Source organism: Triturus cristatus, chromosome 12, assembly GCF_964204655.1.
Source record: "Triturus cristatus chromosome 12, aTriCri1.1, whole genome shotgun sequence".
Lineage (NCBI taxonomy): Eukaryota > Metazoa > Chordata > Amphibia > Caudata > Salamandridae > Triturus > Triturus cristatus.
In genome coordinates, this window is record NC_140595.1 from 33,958,049 (window position 1) to 33,979,372 (window position 21,324).

Consider the following 21,324-nt stretch of genomic DNA (forward strand, 5'->3'; position numbering starts at 1 on the left):
CTTGTGGAAACAATCTGTCTGCCCCTGTTTTAGTTTTAGGTAAATCATCAATTATTCTGTTGAGCACAGAAGCGCCCAGAGGGGGTTATGTTTGTTTTTGAACGTTATAAATCTCCTCACTCGCCCCCCCCCCCCCTTTTCTGCCAGGGTATGTCCTTCCCATGCGTTCTATATCTTTATTCCCTTTGCTGCACAGACCGCAAACCGATTTCAACAAAACACCTTCTCGGCACTGTCGGGGGCAGAAAGACAGATCGTTGAATGGGGTCACCGCCTCTGCTCTCATGACCCCAGCCAAGGTGGGGTTGTAGAAGCTGGCACAGACGGTGAGGGCTTGGCTTCAATGCTGCCCAGCTGGCACTGAACACACACTCCTCCTGCCAGCATAGTTTTATTGGGCAATTCTGCCTCCCGCCCGGAAGGCTTCTCGGCGCTTTACGGTGAGCAGTTTGCAACGGATGAAACATAGTGACGGGGCAACCGAGCAGTGGGTAAACTGAAAGAAAGGCGAGGGCATTTAAAAGTACCCAAGGCCTGCAAAGGAAGGGGTGTGGAGGGGCAGGTGTCACGAGAGCAGAATTTCAGATTTCTTAGCTTATGAATTTGATTCAAGACAGTTTTGATGGTATGTTTTTTTGAATTTCTTATTGAGAGTTAAATAATATATTTTCCGAACCTTACCCAAAGCGCCTAGAGGCCATTCTGTTTGTTTCGTACCGCTTGCAAGACCCATTCATCAGTGTAACCACAATCACATCGATTCTACATGTCACTTTGGGAGTGTTCCATCACATATCACTTTTAGCAAAGATTGTTGTCTTTACTTTTATTTTCACTGTTTATATCTGTACGTATATAGTAGGACCTATGGAATAGATCTGTACATATGTAAGACTTCGGTGTATGTAAGCGCTGTGCTACACACGTGCACTATGTACCAGAAACATGCAGTCGATCTTGCAGAGATTGGACCTCAAACTGTAATTCTTTTTCACCTGCATGCATTGTATGTATTGTTAAAGCGCTTAGAGTCAGAAAGAAAGACTTTGTGATGGTCAGGGTGGCAGGGGCGGGCCTGTGTTGTGGTGGTTATGAAGTTGCTGCATTGTATTCTGATGGTGTTGTGTTGCTGGTGTGGTGTTAATAAAGTAGTCTTGTGGCACTGCGGCTGAAAGGGGTGTTTATCCGTTTCCTGCTTGGCCCCAATTGTAGTGCTCAACGAAGGGCGGACCTGCCCAAATTCTTCCATCCGTTTGAAACTTATGTTACGCATGGAATTTAGACAAAGGGGTGGAGGAAATCTCATTAACTCTAAACACTTTGATGCAATCTTCTAGGAAGACATACCTGGATTGACTGGTGAATCAGAAGAAACTAACTTGTTGCACAAGTGGATTACACAATAGATTTCTCCATTCTTTCGTGCCCTGAAGAAGTTAATTTGTATATGAACGAAACGCGTTGGCTGGTTTTTGCTCTGCACATATGAAGCAGTCTTAAAGAAAAAAATAATAAAGAGAAAAAAAAAATGTCTTTATTGATTGCTGAATTCTGTGAAAAAACTTATTGTGCTTTGAGATTTGTTGCGAATGTGGTGCACCTCTGTTTTTCACACTTATTGATTCTCCCTAGCCTAGGGTGGCACCCTTGGCAGGGGGTGTTTTACAGGGATTGCACACAGTGGAAGGTACATTCTTTGAACCACAGACAGATATTTTGGGAGATAACGGCTTAGGTTCTGCTATTTTTCTTGGTTCACTGCCATTTTTCTTCTTATAAAGCCTTGTGTTTTTTTTTGGCTGTTATGTGCTTTTAGCCCCCACCCGCCCTGTTTACCTACCCACGATCTATATCCATGGGGATACAGAAGGAAACTATTAACTGCCCTGTAGCTACTAAGCGACCTATTTGGGACTCTGGATCTTTCTTAGGGTATTATATATATATATATCAGAAAAGGCAACAATATGGACTCTGCAGTTATGGCTAAGTTGAGACGTCCATGGGAAACTGATTTGCTAATAAGTGTGATGTCATTGACAATCCGAAAGAAGAGTTGCAGATTCTGGACACCTCCAGCGATTCAAATATGACAATAATCGTCCAGCATGAGTCCGAGTACTTTGGGTTGTTCTACAATAAGAATCATTTTGAATTTTAAGTCACTTTAAAACTTGCCTACAGCAAAACCGCTGAGTGGCTTTGCATCAAACGTGGCGTCCGCATCGGCGTTGACATACCGCCCGAGTGTGCCAGACGGGCAGCGGTCAGCAGTCCCTGTTCTCTTGCACAAGGTTGGACTGGCCTATAGGGCAGTCGGGCAGTGCCCGATGTTCTAGACTCATAGACCCGTGTGTGTGCAGTTTTTTTAAGTTTAGCAGTTTGTGGCGCTGTTTTATGGACGGATGGGCCGCTTTTTACTGTTAATTTCTCTGACATCTGGAGAAACATTGCCTCCAGTCTCCGTGCAATTTCCATCCCTTGCAAAATAATCACAGCATGTCTGTACAAGCTCAAAACTGGCCTGACACCAGCGACACTCTAAATCACCTCACCTCAAATGTCGCTTGCGTTGAGGGTGATCTATACAGGAGCTGCTCTCCACCTAAACTTGAGAACTACCCAGAGTTCTCTGCATCTTTTTGCATAATTTATTTGTCACTCAATGCCTGAAAGGGTTTTGTTTTGAGATATATATGTACATATATATATATGTGTATATATACGTGTGTGTGTGTGTATATATGTGTGTATATGTGTATTTATATGTGTATATGTTTGTGTATGTGTATATATATATGTATATGTGTATATACATGTGTATATGTATGTGTGTGTATATGTATATGTGTATATATATACATATGTATATGTGTATGTATATATATAATTCACTGAAAAAACCATAGGTTTCACACATGTTATAGTTAGCTGTACATTTCACTCGTAAAAAACCAATGAAATTCCCCCGTTATAGTTAGTGCAGGCAACTATAACTCACGCGACCGCAATCCTCTGCTGATGCTAATACTGTATTTAGACACTTATTTGCCCATGTCTTCTTCCATTAAATTTTAGCTATACATATATTACAAATATTTTTTTTTCATAAAGACACATATGTCATCAGCAGAAGATTGCGGTCGCGTGAGTTATAGTTGCCTACAGTAACTATAACGGGGGAATTTCATTGGTTTTTTACGAGTGAAATGTACAGCTAACTATAACATGTGTGAAACCTATGGTTTTTTCAGTGAATTTGCAAGGTTTTTTAAATGCTAATTCCTAACTATAACGTGTGTGAAACCTATGGTTTTTTCAGTGAATTTGTACGTTTTTTTAAATGCTAAGTCACTTTACGCCATTCGTGGCGTGCGCGCCCAGTTAACGCAGTTCGTTCCGTGCGCGCACGGTGCGCTTCGCGCACCGTGCGCGCACAGTGAGCACGCGGTGCGCTTTGCGCACCGCGCGCCCACTTTACGCAGTTAGTGCCGTGCACGCACGGTGGTCACGCGGTGCGCTGCGCGCACCGCGTGCCCACGTTATGCGGGATGGGCCATGTACGCACGATGCGCTTCGCGCACCGTGCGCACATTTGTTAATTTCATTGCTCTTATATGCCATGCACAAATGGTGCCCTTCGGGCACCATTTGCACACGGGGTGGGGAGAATGTGGATAATTTTTTTTTTTTTTAATTTTTACCGTACGCGTACGGTAAGCGTAATCGGCGATTTTCTGAAAAAAAAAAATTTTTTTTTTTGGGCTTGGGGGTTGTTTGGGGACCCCTATATCAATGCTGGGTGGTTAGGATCTCAAGAAACTGCCTCTTTAGACATTTTTGGGCTTCGTTTTTGCTTCCCAACTCAGAGAGCGAGAGAGAAAATGGCGGCCGCCGCTTCCTGGTTTCGACCGATTCGAATGTTTACTAAGATCTAAGAGCCAATCAAAATCGCGCACGCCACCGTACGCGTACGGTAAGCTTACGGTAAGCGCACCGTAAGCTGCCACAGATGTATATATTGATTTAAAGGCTATTTTCTCAGAATCTACTGAACAGATTTACACCAAACCTACAAAAGGCACTTCCTTGACCTGAGGACTACCTCTCTGCCAAATTTCAAGTAATTCTGTTCAGCCGTTCGGGCTGTAGCTGTGTCTAAAGGTCCTATGGAAAAATGCATGGGAAAATCGCGTTTTGGGACCCCCCTTTTATCTCAGCCCCCGCTTGACGAATCCCCCCGAGACTTTTAGGGTAGGAGCAGAGCGTAGCGCCCCACCTATTTTGAAAAATTCGCGAGGATTCGTCGACCGGCGCCAAAGTTATTCAAAATAGAATGTTGCGGATTTCCTATGGAAACGTGGTCCTAACTATAACTACCTACTGGCAACCGCCAGTAGGTAATATACATATGCATATGTGTATATATGTATATGTGTGTGTGTGTATATATATATATATGACTGAACGACCACTCTGTAAAACAGCAATCCAAGGACTCAACGGGGGTTACAAAGGAAAACCTTTATTCACTGATGGTATCTAGGCATGATGCATTTCGGCAACTCCTGCCTTCTTCAGATGCCGCGTACCACTGGTCTGAACCTTTTCCTTCCTGTGCTTTTGTGAGGCACTCCCGGTAGATGGAGGTCAGCTGTTCCTGCTTAACATCAGGCAGCTGTGATCAAGTGACAGACCACAACCCCCAGCATGCAATACGTTGGATATATATATATATACATATGTATATGTGTATATATATATATCTATATCGCGAAGCACTCCTTCATAGTCGCACCTTCTCACTGGTAGCGCACTGAATAGAACACGGACCACAGGATTCGTTAAAATACCGCTTTGTTTATTTTGGTCTTCTCACAAACACATAGCGGCAGCCATTACGCGTTTCATCCCTCCCAGGGGACTTGATCACATGACGTGCATCAACCATTGGCCTTTCATTTTTAAAGGTTACACTTTTTTTCTTTTTCCTAGCGTTCCCGGTTTTTTGCCCCCCATAAACCACGTGATTACAAATTTAAAGTGCCCAGTGCTTGTCAAAACAACCAACATCATTGTTAGAAAATAAAGATAAAAACATGTAATTCATTGACTGAATGACATCTAGTTAATACTGGCTTGTTATTTGCAGTAGGGTCCATTGTTAAATGTGCATATATGCAAACATATATAAATAAAGAAATACCTAGGTATGCATTGAAATCTCACCCACAGTAGATTATCAGTTATTGCAATCAATTTGGATATTCATTATTCAAATATCTAAAATATATAAATAAATAAATAGCTGAATGAGAGAATAGTAGGATAAATCCGTTCTAGTAGTTCCTACAAACTTTATAGTTCCAATACTATTGAATTTGTTCCTAAAAGATTATTATTGGATTGCCTGATCATTTTTAAAACTATGGTGATTGTTAAAAGCCTGGACTCATTTGTTCTGTCATTTTCGTCCTCAAGTTTTGTGTTTGAAATTTATTTTGGGATAAATCCCTGTTTTTTGTTAATGTCACAATGGACGTTGCTGGTTGTAAAGATAGCTATGTGCAAAAAATGGTGCTTAAAAAAGTGAATAGTGCCTAATGAATAGATTGAAAAAAATGGTGATTAAAAATTCAAGGGAGGGTGTTTTTTCGTGTACAGTACAATTACTTAATGCGGATTAAATAGCTATGTTTAGAGAGCTGACAACAATTTGAGCATAGAAATTCAATGTGTTTCATTTTTAAATTTTTAAAGATTGTTGTTGTTAATGGAATGTATATGTATGTATATATGGGAGAGGAGTTGGCCTACCGGCTAGGGTGGTCGACCTCGAATCTGGGGAACTGGGTTCGAGTCTCGTCAATGACGCTGAACATCCTGTGATTCTGGGCAAATCACTTAATCTCCCCGTGCCTAACAAAATATGAATGTGTCCTCATGTAACGCAACTGTTGTTATGTAAAGCGCTCTGATACCCAATTTGGGTCAAGTTAGCGCTATATAAAACTTCATAACACAAAATTAAAAAAGTAATAAATATGTATGTGTGTATATATATATATATATATATATAATCTATCTCTCTTACATTACGCAGTGGATGTCGCCACTACACAGGTCTTGTTAGGTCAGACTTCTATAGGAAGAGCGTGTTTTTTTTAAACTAATAACTTTGTCTCCATTTGATGAATCTTAACAAAACTTTACAAAAACAAGTTTATCCACCTGAGCTGCTTCTTGGAAAGTATTTTTGCGGGTGATCCATCAAGCGGGGGCGGAGAAAAAAGGATGTCCCTAAACATGCTTTTGTCCCATGTCGTTTCCATAGGGAAGATTAGACAGGAATACAGAAAAAAATGTGTGAACAGAATCGCACCAAATTTGGCAAAAAGCTAGATCTTCATATATAAATACATATATTCTACACAACGTTAATGAACGTTGGCAGGGTTTGCCAAACTTCACAATTGTTTGTGGAGTTCACGACCAAGTACAGATATATTCGCACTTTTCACATGTATCCACTGCACGCACATTTTCGTTAACATCTCCAAAATGGCAGAATAAAAATCAAAAAATTCACTGAAAGGCTGCGAAGCCGTCAACATTTTGGAATTTTCATGCAGCAGTTTCAGTTAGCCACAGACTAAATCTTCAGCGGAAAATCAATATTCTTTGAAAGGTATCATGCGCTAAGACCCCCTCATAACTTCTGAGGCCGTATTCATATTGGCATTGTTTGCTCCCAGCGCATCTTTGAAAAGGTGCGCCGTGCGCAAACAATGCCAATATGCCCTATTATGGTGAATACGCTGCCCTGGGGGCAGCTGCGAACTCGCGCTGCCCCCAGGGCAGCGCATACATTTGAGAACACGGAGCAGCTGCTCTGTGTTTTCACAGTGCAGGCGGCACCCGCCTGCACTTTCAAAGGGGTTTAGAAATCCCCTGCAGGTGGGTGCAGTCAGTGACTACACCCGCCTGCAAGGGGATGTCTGGGGGGGTCCATGGGATCCCCTTTACCCCCTGCAGAGGGCTGTGTAGAGGGGGCGCACTGACAGTGCGCCACCTTTCAAATGAAGCACAGTTAGTGCGCCTCCTGAGGGCTTCTTTGACTCTGCGCCTGCGTCTGTAATATGGTGTGGGTGCAGAGTCAAAAGAATTCCCTCATTTGCATAGGGCACGCCCCATGCAAATGAGGGAACACCCTCTGTTGATAGCGCATGCGCACTTCAAGCGCCAGCACTATCGGTATTATAGAAGGGGACGCTCAAGCGTCTGCACCCCCTTCTATAATATTAAAGTGCCCCGGGGTGCACACAATGGGCGCCAACACCCTTTGTGCCCCCGGGGCACAGTATGTAATACGGCCCCTGGTGTTGGGGCAATCTGCTCTAAATTTTGCACGTTTTACAGAAGTGATTTCCCTCAAGTTTGGTGCAGATTGGTGGTGTAAAAGCTAACAAGACTGCAGTAGTGAAATTGCATGTCCAGTGACGTTACAAGGTCAAGTACAGAGGTCTGACTGCCCAGCTGTGACATGATAGCGCTATAGAGAGGGTGAGCGTATAATACAGTCCTGTGTCGTCATTGCGGTATCCCGGTGACTTCATGAGCCACAGCGTCGAGGGATTAGTAAATGTCACCAGGGCCCAGAGACGGCAATGTCGCACCCTAGCTGCACGTGACATGCTATGAAAGTGCTGCCAAAGCAGGAGTGCAGAAGTGCTTCTCCAAAATCATAAGTCATGATGCAAACTCTACCGACAGGAACGTGCAAAGAGCAAGGCACCGATGGAGCCGGGCTTGAAACCTTACCGCAGCTATTCAAATGTTTAAAGCCATGTCTAAATGCAGCCTCGCGCACCCAATCAGAATCGTGGATCCAAAGGTGTGGTTTACTCTCTGATAAATGGTTTGTCTGCTGTGGACACGCTGCGCTGACGCACCACGTAAAGTTCATGTGTTGCTCGCTGTGCGCACTGTCATTGGGTGGCCTTGGCGCGGACTAGGGCAATGCAACTTTTTAACAGGGAAAAATGCCTCCCCTCCGGCGCAAACTCTTTGAGCATGTGCCAACACCGGAGAGAGTGTAGAAGTGAATGACGCAGATGTGGTATGACAGGGCTCCTGGCCCACCGGCCCGCCATTAGATGAGGTGCGGGGACCGGGGGGTGGCAGAGTGCAGTCGGCACCTTCCAGGCGCGCAATACCCATTGGACTCAAACAGTGCTTTAAATGAGAAAAAATAAGTGCAGGTACTCATTAAAATGAGCTAGAGGTGTGGCAAGTGGGCGGGGATAGGGGCGGGGCTAAGGGCAAGGCATGATTATACATAAGGACGTCTATGCAAGTTGCAGCACATATTAAAACACGAGAAATGTGTTTATGTAAACAAAACAGGCTTAATCATTACACAAAATGAAAGCCAAACAGGATGATATTTGAAAATTTACATATATATATATATGTGTGTATATATATATATATATATATATATGTATATTTATTAAAGTTAACAAGACATACAGCAGATTTTTAACTTTACACAAATTTGTGTTAAAATTCCATTTCTAAGCTCCGATTTCAGAACTGAACACATATCTGGTATTTTTAATCTGCAAAAGTGTCAATCCTAACTTCACCTGTCACATCACTTTTTTACATTCCTCCCTCCCCCTTCCTTCTATGTTCATCTCGGTTTCCCCCCAACCAGACCCATTGTCAGTAGTAATGTGAGCTCCTTCTTGGAGATGCAGGTTTCATTGCTCTTTGGGCAGGGCTATCTCCACACCCATGGATCTCTCTCTGTTCTGTAAATGCGGCCATTAGTGTTGGAGGCGCACACAAAGGGAAGCAGCTCCTGGGCTGGAAAAAAAACTAACATGAAAAGAAACCGGCTTTGAGGAAGGTGTAGGATTGTGCTGCACTGCCACTCGCTTTTGTAAGGTCAGTCCAATACCTCTAAATGGGACTGGATTACTGACCGCAGCCCCAGCCTAGGCCATTTCACCCACCTGACGGGGAGGGGGTGGCTAAAGCACTTTAACCTGAATGCTCGTTGCACGCCTAATTAACAGTGCCGGGTCTGCCTAGAGTGGACCCTGCACTGTTAATCACAGCGTGATGCAAGCCCTCTCAACCCCCTGCAGTGTGGGTAAATTCAAAGGGGCGCCTCTAGACTTTAGCAGCGTCCCTGCAAAAGTCTACTTCAGAACCTCAGTGCGATTCCGAGATTCCCTGTGTTGGACGACATACCGAACCCGAGCCTGCCGTGCCATCAATCAGGGTGCCGGTACTCTCCCTGACAAAAGAAAAGTGCCGGTACTGACGGCTAGAAAATTTGGAAGTGCCGGTACTCCGTATCGGTGAGTACCGGCCCATTTAAAGCACTGGGCTCAAAGGGCTTCAGCCCCCCCCCGTCGTGTGTGGCAACCCGGGCTGACACAGCTTCCCGGGTACACACACAGCCACACACACAGCCGCCCCCGAGTACTTCACAGGTCTTTGAAAGACCATTTACTTTTTAACGAGGCTTTGTTGTTTATTCACCCCTTCTTAGAGCCCCAGCATCGCACACTGCCTATTGCTGGAAGAATTAACCCCCCCCCCCCCAAAATGTTTTCTTAGCCCCCATCCCCCCGAAATGTGGCTCTAGTTGCGCCTCTGCCCTGCGAAGTACCTGTGACGCGCTTTCAAAGGGCACCCCAAGGGTACACTAATTATGCCCACTACCTGGGTAATCCACAGAAAGTGCATCTCTGTAGACCCTCTTTGTCTGTGACCCCACCCAGTGATATAGGGCAGAAGCAAAGACAGCCCCTTCTTTGGATGAGATGATGCCCCTTCAGTATGAGGGAACAACCCTTTGATATTGCACCCGCATGAAATGTGTAAGGAGTGTACCACGCAGCAGTCTGCGGCCCCTTCTGTAATACAGAAGTCTCCTGAGGGTGGTAAAATTACAAGCACATGCCAGTCGGGCACCAGGAGCACTGCTGCAATCCATCCATAAGGGGCGGCTTGTAAAAGTGGGCGTTGGGCTCTGCCCACCCATATTTCCGGCTCCTATTTTGTTTTTAAATGTTTTAATTGTGATGCAAGTTTCATTGACCCTCACTCTGTGTGAGGCTCATGTAAAGTCTTACGGGATTTTTCATCCACGCGTGCTTCCCATCACAGGTTGTGCTGGGCTTCTCTCCTGATGGGCCAGCGAGGCTGTAGGGCAACACTTCCCTGTGACGTAGTGGAACCTTGCTAAAAGCATGCTGTCTGGGCACATTAGGCTGCAACCCTGTGTTTGCCAGGCTGCTTGTCAATGAGCGAGGATGCATGCCAGTCCACCCTTTCGCAGTGCGTCACAGGGATCAGGACGCCTCAGTGACCCTATCACACCCTGCGATGCATTTGGAGAGAGTGAGCTGCTCGCCAGGCTTTCAGGAAGGGTGCCCTCTGGGAGGCAGCAGGACGGTGCTTGATTTGACACACTGGCTGCAGGTGGGGCCCACCGAAACGCCTTTCTGAGAACCAGCACTTACTTTTCTTCATCAGACTTTGACCCAGAGCAAGAGAGTGAAAAACACGCAAGGCTGAATGAAGGAGGACGAGAACAATGGAAACCCTGTGGCAAAGGGAACAAGCATTGGCATAGCCAATAGGTCTCGCCTTTGGGACCTTATAAGTGTTTAGCCATGCAACAGTTAAAGTTGTTGCACCAAGGATATTGTGCTGCATAACTAAATACTTTTTTAATGGTATACAGTAAGACTTCTAAGGGAGTTTGGGGCGTGGGAAGTAGGAATTGTGTTGATCATTAAGCCCTATTAGAATAAATTTATTTGGGGCGACAGGCGCTCTGCAATGTTGAGGGTTGGGCAGTTTCAAGTCGACCATGCAGGGATCTAGGGAGGGGGATTTTACAGCGGGAATGTTTTCTAATATTTTTGTTGCCCAGTTATTGAGCGGGTTTTTCTGCAGACACTGTTTCTAAGCACTGACACACCATGCCTTCTTGCTTTTAGCAGCCTGGATCAGAAAAGACCTGTTGGTAAAGGGCATGCAGTGGGAAGGGCAATGGGAAGACAAAATATCATTGTATGCCGACAATATCCTGCTGTATGTGACTGACCTGAAAATGATCCATGCAGGTCATCACCATCTTAGGTAGATACTCAGACTATACTATTAATTAGCAAAAATCCATGCAATACCCCCTTAAGGGGTCCAGCGCCTCTGCTGCCGACAGTAGATCTGGTGGGATTCAGATACATAGGGATTTATGTCACTCCGAACCCCGTACTTATTCAACAGACAAACCTGTCACCGGTGGCAAGAGTTGAGGATATGATAAACTGAAATTTCAGCCAGTAAGAGCTGCTAGAAGGCTTTCAGGGTGGAGCTAGAAGAAAAAATACAGACCTCAGAGCGTTTACTCTTAGATTTCTGTACTGTACCTCTATAGGTCATCAAAATCTTTTGTAAATTCTAGTTAATACTACAATTACTACTAAACTTCGCCAAGTTTCCTGCATATGTGCTGCCACATTAAAGTCGAGACGGTCACACTTTTTAAGTTGTTTTGAGAGAAATAAAATATCGCCAACATCCATCGAGGTTCAAGATCATATGGAAAATAGGGTTTAAAATTAATCTATTTTCAGTGCCGAATAGCTCTTGCAAGGAAATATTGCCGGTTGGTGGGAAAAATTTGCCATTGTGTTCATTTGTAAAGCAGAAAAATCCCAGACCTCGGGGAAGGCCAATAATTGGGGTCAACGAGAGACTTTGCTCAACTAATAAATACCCCACCCACACCTATTAAAAACGTCAAAAATAATACAGATATAAAATATAAATCGGGGAAAATATTGAAAGGCTGTGACGTGTGAACTTTTATATTAGGTTGCAATACCTCCATGAGACTGACTGTTCGGATCGAGTTTCAGATACTGACGCTCACTTACAGTGCTTAATTAGAACCAGTGGTTGGGAACTGGCACCTATTTTCCCTCATCAGGCATTTCTCAATCAATCAATCATAGCATTTGTAAAGCGCACTACATACCCGTGAGGGTAGAGGGAGAAAAACAAACCAAGGTTGAAAGAAGGAGGAAGAGAAAGACGGTAAAACCGTCACAAAGCGAGAAAGCAGGAACCCGCAAGAGTGAAATAAAGAGGCAGGGAGTGTCTGACAGAGGATTGAAGAGGCCTGAGGTGGATTCAGGGCTAATCAGTCTTGGTGTTTGGCGCAATGACATTTAATAGCGCCGGTCGCAGGTGTCTTAGGACATTTGGGCATCGGCACTCTTTATTTTACAAATGAAGCATTGGTCTTACGTAGATGAAAGATGTTCGTAAATCAGGTATTGCAAATTCACAGACCTCCTGGGTTACTAGACCGGAATGACTGCCATAGACACGGAAGAGAAACATGTAAAGAGTTCTTCCAATGCATGGAGAGAACATTATGGCAGAGGCCATTCTGCTGCATGATTCCCCACCAGCAGAGAATCCTCCGAGTGAAGATGCACTACTTCCTCCACCTTATGATGATGGTCTGTCCCACACCAACTCTACATCAGGCTCGGACACTATCCCTGCACGAAACTGAATAGACGGGGTGCACAATTACATTGTGCATTATACAGATCGACCCACTGCAATTCTGCTTTGAGACTTGTGGATTGCATAGTTGAAGAACCGGGATTTAAACCCAGCGGCGCAGGGGACACGCCCAAAGTCTTAGGTTCCACCTGTCTTAGAGTACAGAGACACGGGATTCTTCTCGGTGACATCAAAGATCAAATTTATTAGCTGCAGCCAGTAACAGAGATCCTAGAAGTACAACACGGTGTATGTTCTCAGGAGACTGCTGAAAATCATAGAGCGGAGCATCGTCTTTTATGCCAAAAACCACGTTCCTGGCTAGCATCAATTACTTACAAATTTGACCAATCAGAGGATGACATTTACAGAGGCATCACATAACGACAAACCCACTTTCAGTTATCGAGCCCATCGTAAATGACAAGGCAAAAATCCAGCATTCTTGCTCGAACAGGCCGGACGGGCCCATCATAACAGACCTCAACCCAAGTCAATAATTAGGCCATAAGGCCATAGAGGAAGGAGCAGAAACAGATGAGAAGCAGGATAGAGGGGTGTGTGCGTGTGTCATAGAATCAACAATGTCCTGCTCTTTGATCTCTATCTGACCAGCTGCTTAACAATGAACTGGCTCAACAAGTTTAGCCTCGGGCAACAGGGTCAGTTGACTCAGGTCAAACAGGAGTCAACACAAACTCAAGCTAAGGTGTATGCGTCCCTAGAGGCTCGCGTGGCCACAGTCATCCTGCAGTCATTAGCCTATCTGAGGGCAACCACAAATGGGCAGTTATGCACAAAATGAAACCCAAGGGTTCAGACTAGATTGTCAAATACACAGTGAATCCATCGGTGTAGCATGACGAAAACACTCATGCATACCGCACTTGTCATTCGCAGTTCGCTGATACCAAAATCATCACGATACGGTCACCTTCATTGAACGGGTTCAGAATTCACGGAACCTCAGAGTTGACACTAGTTTGGCACTTGTTTCACAATTTGACAGTGCAAAATGTGCCATGCACGGTGAGAGGCTGGTTCTGCACGAAATGGTAGGGTGTTCTCACAACAAGCAATGAATGACTGAATGATTATATATATATATATACATATATATATACACACACGCTCTCTCCCTCTCCCTCCTCTCCCTCCTCTCCCTCCTCTCCCTCCTCTCCCTCCTCTCCCTCCTCTCCCTCCTCTCCCTCTCCCTCCTCTCCCAGCTCACCCTCCTCTCGCTGCTCTCCCTCCTCTCCCTCCTCCTCTCCCTCTTCCTCTTCCTCTTCCTCTTCCTCTCCCTCTTCCTCCTCCTCTCCCCCCTCCTCCTCCTCTCCCTCCCTCTCCCTCTCCCTCCCTCCCCCTCTCCCTCCTCTCCCCCTCTCCCTCCTCTCCCTCCTCTCCCTCCTCTCCCTCCTCTCCCTCCTCTCCCTCCCTCTTCCTCTCCCTCTTCCTCTCCCTCTTCCTCTCCCTCTTCCTCTCCCTCTTCCTCTCCCTCTTCCTCCTCCTCCTCCTCTCCCTCCTCTCCCTCTCCCCCCTCTCCCTCTTCTCCCTCTCCCTCCCTCTCCCTCTCCCTCCTCCTCCTCCTCCTCCTCCTCCTCCTCCTCCTCCTCCTCCTCTCCCTCCTCTCCCTCCTCTCCCTCCTCTCCCTCCTCTCCCTCTCCCTCCTCTCCCTCCTCTCCCTCTCCCTCCCTCTCCCTCCCTCTCCCTCCTCTCCCCCTTCCTCCTCCTCTCCCCCTCCCATCCCCCCCTCCCTCCTCTCCCCCTCCCACCCCCCCCTCCCTCTCCCTCCTCTCCCTCCTCTCCCTGCTCTTCCTCCTCCTCCTCTCCCTCCTCTCCCCTCTCCCTCCTCTCCCCTCTCCCTCCTCTCCCCTCTCCCTCCTCTCCTTCCTCTCCCTCCTCTCCTTCCTCTCCCTCCTCTCCCTCCTCTCCCTCCTCTCCCTCCTCTCCCTCCTCTCCCTCCGCTCCCTCTCCCTCTTCCTCCTCCTCTCCCCCTCCTCCTCCTCTCCGTCCTCCTCCTCTCCCTCCTCCTCCTCTCCCTCTCCCTCCTCTCCCTCCTTCTCCCTCTCCCTCCTCTCCCTCCTTCTCCCTCTCCCTCCTTCTCCCTCTCCCCCCTTCTCCCTCTCCCCCCTCTCCCTCTTCCTCCTCTCCCTCTTCCCCCCTCTCCCTCCTCTCCCTCTTCCCCCCTCTCCCTCCTCTCCCTCCTCTCCCTCCTCTCCCTCCTCTCCCTCTCCCTCCCTCTCGCTCTCCCTGCTCTCTCTCCCTCCTCTCCCTGCTCTCCCTCCTCCTCCTCCTTCTCCTCCTCCTCTCCCTCTCCCTCCTCTCCCTCCCCCTCTCCCTCTCCCTCTTCCTCCTCCTCCTCCTCCTCCTCTCCCTCTCCCTCCCTCCTCTCCCTCCTCCTCTCCCCTCCTCCTCCCCTCCCCTCCTCTCCCTCTCCCTCTCCCTCCTCTCCCTCTCCCTCCCCTCCCTCTCCCTCCTCTCCCTCCTCTCCCTCTCCCTCCTCTCCCTCACCCTCTCCCCCTGCCTGGTATAAAATGATATATTCCAAAAAGATTTAAACAGTTGCTTTACATCCAACACATATAGCTCTTGACGGAAAAATAGAAAATGCTTTCCATAAAATATGCATGGAAAGAAATATTCAAAAATGTGCATCAAAACGAAACTGACACCAGTGCAATCCATGTACTTTAGAAATAATGGCACATAATTAAAATGACACTGGTGCAACGTATATAATATGTCACCATGACTTTCAAGCCAAACTCTGCCTTTTGTATGACTGTCAGTCATGGAGTGAACATTTGACTTTCACAAAATGATTCCTACATGCATATTAGAGCCATGCAATTTGCACCTATTCGAAACAGTGCCTAATAAGTGAAAGTAAATCCGTTTTTCTGTGGTGAGCTTTGAACAGTGGCTTGTTTGTATTTTGTTTTCAGTCTGCTCCTCTATTTTACCGATTGTAGCCCACCTGCCCAACCCCACCCCCCGTTTTGTTCTCTGTGACCCGTTGTTTCCTGCCGCTGTCCCCCGTGGCCACGCCCCCTCGCTGCCCCGCTCCCGCCTCCCAGCTGCTCCTCCCTCCCTCCACGCCTTATATGGCGGCTGCTGCCCAGACGCGCGCAGAGGGCGCGCCAAAGGCAAGCCCGTCTGCGCCATAAAACCTGGACCCTACACACGCCACAACGCCAGAATCTGATACGACGCCAACACTCTCCATGCTCTCAACACCGGCCGAGACCACCGTTGCTTCCAGGCCGCCCCGTAACGCACCCACAGACCCTTCTCCTGCCACACCTGCAACTTCACTTGCGACAGAACCACCAAAACCCCAAGGAATGGACCCAACCACCTTCGTTGCATACTCCTCAACACCCGCTCCGCGTGAAAGCACGCCATCGAGCTCTGCGACCTGCTCAACACCACCGCCCCAGACGTTGCCTTCCTGACCGAGACCTGGTGGAATGACTCCTCGGCACCTGACATCGCCATAGCCATCCCGGACAGCTACAAGATCTCCCGCAGAGACCGCACCAACGGGATGGGAGGAGGAATAGCCATCGGCCACAAGTCCACCCTCCAGGTCCACACCCTCGCAGACGACTCCCTCAACACCACCGAACACATTCACTTCCGGATCCACACCGACCCCAACACCACCCTCAGAGGAACACTCATCTACAGACTCCCCGGACCCCGGGCTCAGTTCAGCGAGTCCACCGCCGACCTTGCCAGCACCCACGCACTCGCCTCCACGGACTACATCCACCTCGGGGACCTGAACTTCCACCTCGAGAGCAACGACGACGCCAACTCCACTGCCCTGATCGACAACCTCGGCCTCCAACAACTCGTCACCGAACCCACCCACGCCGCCGGCCACACGCTCGACCCCGTCTTCTCCACAAGCACCCACGTCACCTTCAACCACACCACCAAACTCCACTGGACTGACCACCGATGCATCCACTTCAACTTCAAGAAACCAACCACGCACCATCGCCCCCAACAGCTGCCTCGCCGCTGCTGGAGCAAAGTTACCGAAGACCAGCTGACCTCCACCCTCACCCAGAACCCACCCACCGACCCTACCGACACAGACGCCACCGCCCGAAACTTCAGACAGTGGATCAACGACAGCGCCAACACCCTCGCCCCGATCAAGAAACCCTCCATCAACCACCCCAGCAAGAAAGCCACCTGGTTCACGAAGAACTCCAGATCTCCAAATGAACATGCCGGAAGCTGGAGAAGAAATGGCACCACGACCGCGCACCAGACAGCCACGCAGCCCACAAGGACGCCACCCGCAGAGATCACCACCTCATCAGAACAGCCAAGAGATCGTCCTTCAAAGCCCGACTGGATAACAACGAACACAACAGAAAAGAACTTTTCAACATAGTGAAGGAACTCTCCAACCCCAGCGCCAACACCAACGACATCCCACCATCACATGATCTGTGCGACTCACTGGCCACCTTCTTCCATCGCAAGATCGCTGACATCCACGACAGCTTCAACTCCTCATCCGCCCCGACCGCAACAGACCACACCCCGAACGCCAACTGCACCAACTAGCTGACCTCCTGGTCCCACGTCAACGACGAAGAGACACGCAAGGTCATGAACTCCATCCACTCAGGATCTCCATCAGACCCCTGCCCACACCACGTCTTCAACAAAGCTGACGCAACCATCGCACCCCATCTGCGAAAGATCATCAACATCTCCTTCGACACAGCGACCTTCCCGGAAAGCTGGAAGCACGCCGAAATCAACGCCCTCCTCAAGAAACCCAAGGCGGACCCCAAAGAACTCCAGAACTTCCGGCCCATCTCCCTGGTCCCCTTCCCGGTGAAGGTCATCGGGAAAATCACCAACATGCAGCTGACCCGCCACCTCGAGGACAACAGCATCCTAGACCCATCCCAGTCCGGATTCATACACAACCACAGCACCAAGACTGCCCTTATCGCCGCCACTGACGACATCAGGCGCCAGCTAGACAACGGCGAAACCTCAGCCCTCATCCTCCTGGACCTGTCTGCCGCTTTCGACACGGTCTGCCACCGCACACTAAGAACACGCCTCCAAGTAGCCGGAATCCAGAAGAAGGCCCAGGACTGGACCACGTCCTTTCTCTCCGGCAGAACCCAGAGAGTCCACCTCCCGCCCTTCCTATCCAAAGGCACCAACATCATCTGCGGCGTACCCCAGGGCTCATCACTCAGCCCGACCCTGTTCAATGTCTACATGGCCCCCCTCGCACAAGTGGCCTGCCAGCACAACCTGAACATCATCTCCTACGCCGACGACACCCAGCTCATCCTCTCCCTCACCAAGGACCCGCACACCCCCAAGACCAACCTCCACGAGGGAATGAAGGCCGCCGCCGAGTGGATGAGGAACAGCCATCTGAAACTGAACTCGGACAAGACGGAGGTCCTCATCCTAGGTTCCACCCCCTCTGCTTGGGACGACTCCTGGTGGCCGACCGCACTGGGAGCAGCTCCATCACCCACGAACCACGCACGCAACCTAGGATTCATCCTCGACTCCTCCCTCTCCATGTCGAAGCAGGTCAACGCCATCTCCTCCTCCTGCTACAACACCCTCTGCATGCTTCGCAGGATCTACAAGTGGATCCCGACCGAAACAAGAAGAACAGTGACCCAAGCCCTCGTCGGAAGCAGGCTAGACTACGGCAACGCACTCTACGCAGGAATCCCGGCCAAACACCTGCGACGACTACAACACATTCAGAACGCCTCAGCCCGACTGATCCTCAACGTCCCCAGCCGCAGCCACATCTCCCCCCACCTCAGAGACCTGCACTGGCTCCCCATCAACAAGAGGATCATCTTCAAACTCCTCACCCACGCACAAAAAGCACTCCACAACACCGGACCAGCATACCTGAACGACAGACTCAACTTCTACACCCCCGCCCGCCAGCTCCGCTCCGCCAGCCTCGCCCTTGCCGCCGTCCCGCGCATCCAACGAACAACCTCCGGCGGCAGATCCTTCACCTTCCTCGCTGCAAAAACCTGGAACTCCCTCCCGACCCATCTACAGCAGACACAGGACCTGCTCACCTTCAGAAGGCTCCTCAAGACCACCAGCAGTAGCAGCACCCCCCCCCCCTCCCCCCAGCGCCTTGAGACCCTCACAAGTAGGTAGCACGCTTTACAAATTCACTGCTTGATTGATTGGAGAGCTAACCTAGTCGGATATTGGACATAGAGATAAACTAATGCAAAGTAACTTTGTTTTTGTCAATATTTACTCGTGTATAGGTCAAAGTATTTGCGTGAATTGTGTTTCTTTTGTCTGTGGGCGGTGGGCGGTGCCTGTTTAAGGGGTCAGAAGAGGCACAGAAGAGAACAAGTGGGAGGGGCGGCTAAAGGTCTCCTATGCAGCGCATGCGTGCTGGGTAGGCGAGACCTAAACAAGCGTTTACAATGCAATGGTCTCGGCATTGGTAAAGTTAGAGCTATTGGCATTGCTCATGACATTATTTTTATTTATGTTTTCAAAACATTTAAAGAAACGGCATTGTCATGAGCAATGCCAATAGCTCTAACTTTAACAATGCCGAGACCGTAGCATTGTAAATGCTTGTTTGAAATGACCATGTGTTTTTTATAGACCCCTTGATTACACAATTCACGGAGCCTGCAGGTCATTTACTTTTAGCATGCACAGTGAATACAAATCGGCACTTGGTGTTTTCATGCAGCATTTTGACTTATTGCACACACTGCAGTGTCATTTTTAAAAGCCAATTCAGTGCGCAAAGTCATTGAATAAAACCACAATTCACCAGATTTGCAGGCATGCACCACATGATAGTCCATATCGTATCTTACTTCATTTGGAATCCGTGAGTTTGAAGGGTATTCCAGCTCACATCCTTGCCTCGTGTTCTTTGGTAATATTATTGGGAAATCCCCTCTTTTTCCAAAGCATAATAAGAGTGAGTAGGGCCTCTTTTGACGAAAAAATCACCTCCCAAAGTTGCTCCGTGAAAGGGGCCTATACTCAAATAAGGCGGCATCAATGTAGCAGACACAGAACTTCCTGCTGTTAAATCATGGTCATTTCAAAAAAGCAAGTGATTATTTCCCCGTGAACGAGGCTCAAGAACCGAGTTGAAACGCGTTGGGACAGAGAATATTTGCAGGCAACTTATGAACTGTATCTGTTTTAATAAAGCACGTGAACTCCATGGAATAGGTCTCAATGGCTTTTTTCTGCGCAAGAGAAAAGGTTTTGTTGTGTGTGTGTGTCTATATGTCATGTGATCAAGGCAGGCAGCTGCCGAAACGCGTAATGGCGTGGCTGTTTTGAGCGGTAAATAAATCAAAATTGCACATATTTGGGTCCACTCGTTTGTTGGCGAAAAGAAGCAACGAAGCAAAAGCGAGCAACTGATATATATATTGGTTTTTTGAGTTGCCTGATATAAACTTATCATTTTTGTTGTAGAGGCAATGTGTACTAAAGGCATGCATGGTAATGACATACATCAGTCCATGTGTGCACAATCATGATGATACATTGTCTGCTGTCTTGGAATGGGTTTTCTTAAACAAAAAAGTACCTGCAGATAAGTGAGAGTTGACGATTCTAAAAGAGTAGGCTCTGGAAGCAAATTTGTGAAACAACCAAATGCAAGACTTTACATTTATAGCTGCGAGCGCTGTGCGTCGCGTCAGGTTGTAGTTTGCAGACAAAATATTTACAACAGGAGCAGCAACGAGCACGCAGAAAGAACACATGCAGAATCCCTCAAATGTATCAACATCAGCAATCTTCAGGTTTACCACATTTATGTGGGGCCTGGTAATTGCCGGGGGAAAGAAACGCTGCAGCAGGTGCTCAAAAGCATAATAAACTTTCAAACACGGCGCCCCCAGGAAGCCAGCACCCGGTGCAGTGGCACCGGTCGCACCGCCCTAAAGCCGGCCCTGTTCTGGAGCTTGTAGCTTCATTATCAATCGGAAGCTAGCATTTACCAAGCACAATGACACCAGCCAATTAAAAATATGGGCAGAGAGAAGGCAAAGCTTCCACAGCATACTCGACTACAGCATGTGCGCTGCCGCTAGGCTCGACCTAAAAAAGGAGACATACCGTGTAACAACCAAGTAAAGGGGCCAGCTATGGGGGGGGGATACAAATGACGACATGGCCACATGGCCATACTAAGGAGAGACTAACAATCCTATTACGGAATCAGACGACAGCAGTTTCGAAGGACAAAAACACAAGCCAATGACAAATGTGGGCAGGGCTTCTCTTCCTTGCAGTACCTACAACAAATCCTCAGAGCAACGCTTGCGCGCTGGCTCAGGCTCGACCTAAAAATAGGGATGAGCTTGTGAATAGCAAAAACAAATAGTACACAAAACGGGTAATTTTACTTTTCTGAATCAGTCTCATAATTGCACACACTCTAAAGACATGCTGATCATGCAGGCTGCCTTGTATCCACTGCAAACAGAGTGAGAGCCAACCCAGAAAACTCCAAGAACTTTTAAGCTACGTAATAGCCCCCCTCCCCCCTTCCATCGGCTACGGCTAGGCAGTGCGCATGGTAAGCAAGAATGCAGATAAGCAGATACAGTCAGTAGGGTGAGAATCGCTACCCTATATGACGATTTAAGACCGTTTGCTGCTGCAATCAACAAATTGTGCGTTCAACGC

The 21,324-nt window shown here is 48.0% G+C and overlaps 1 protein-coding gene across 1 annotated transcript in view; it reads left to right on the plus strand.

The window, feature by feature from the left end:
• The window catches only part of LOC146772320 (beta-1,4-galactosyltransferase 1-like), a 163,719-nt gene that overhangs the window by 1,039 nt on the left and 141,356 nt on the right, over positions 1-21,324 (plus strand). The window lies entirely within an intron of this gene.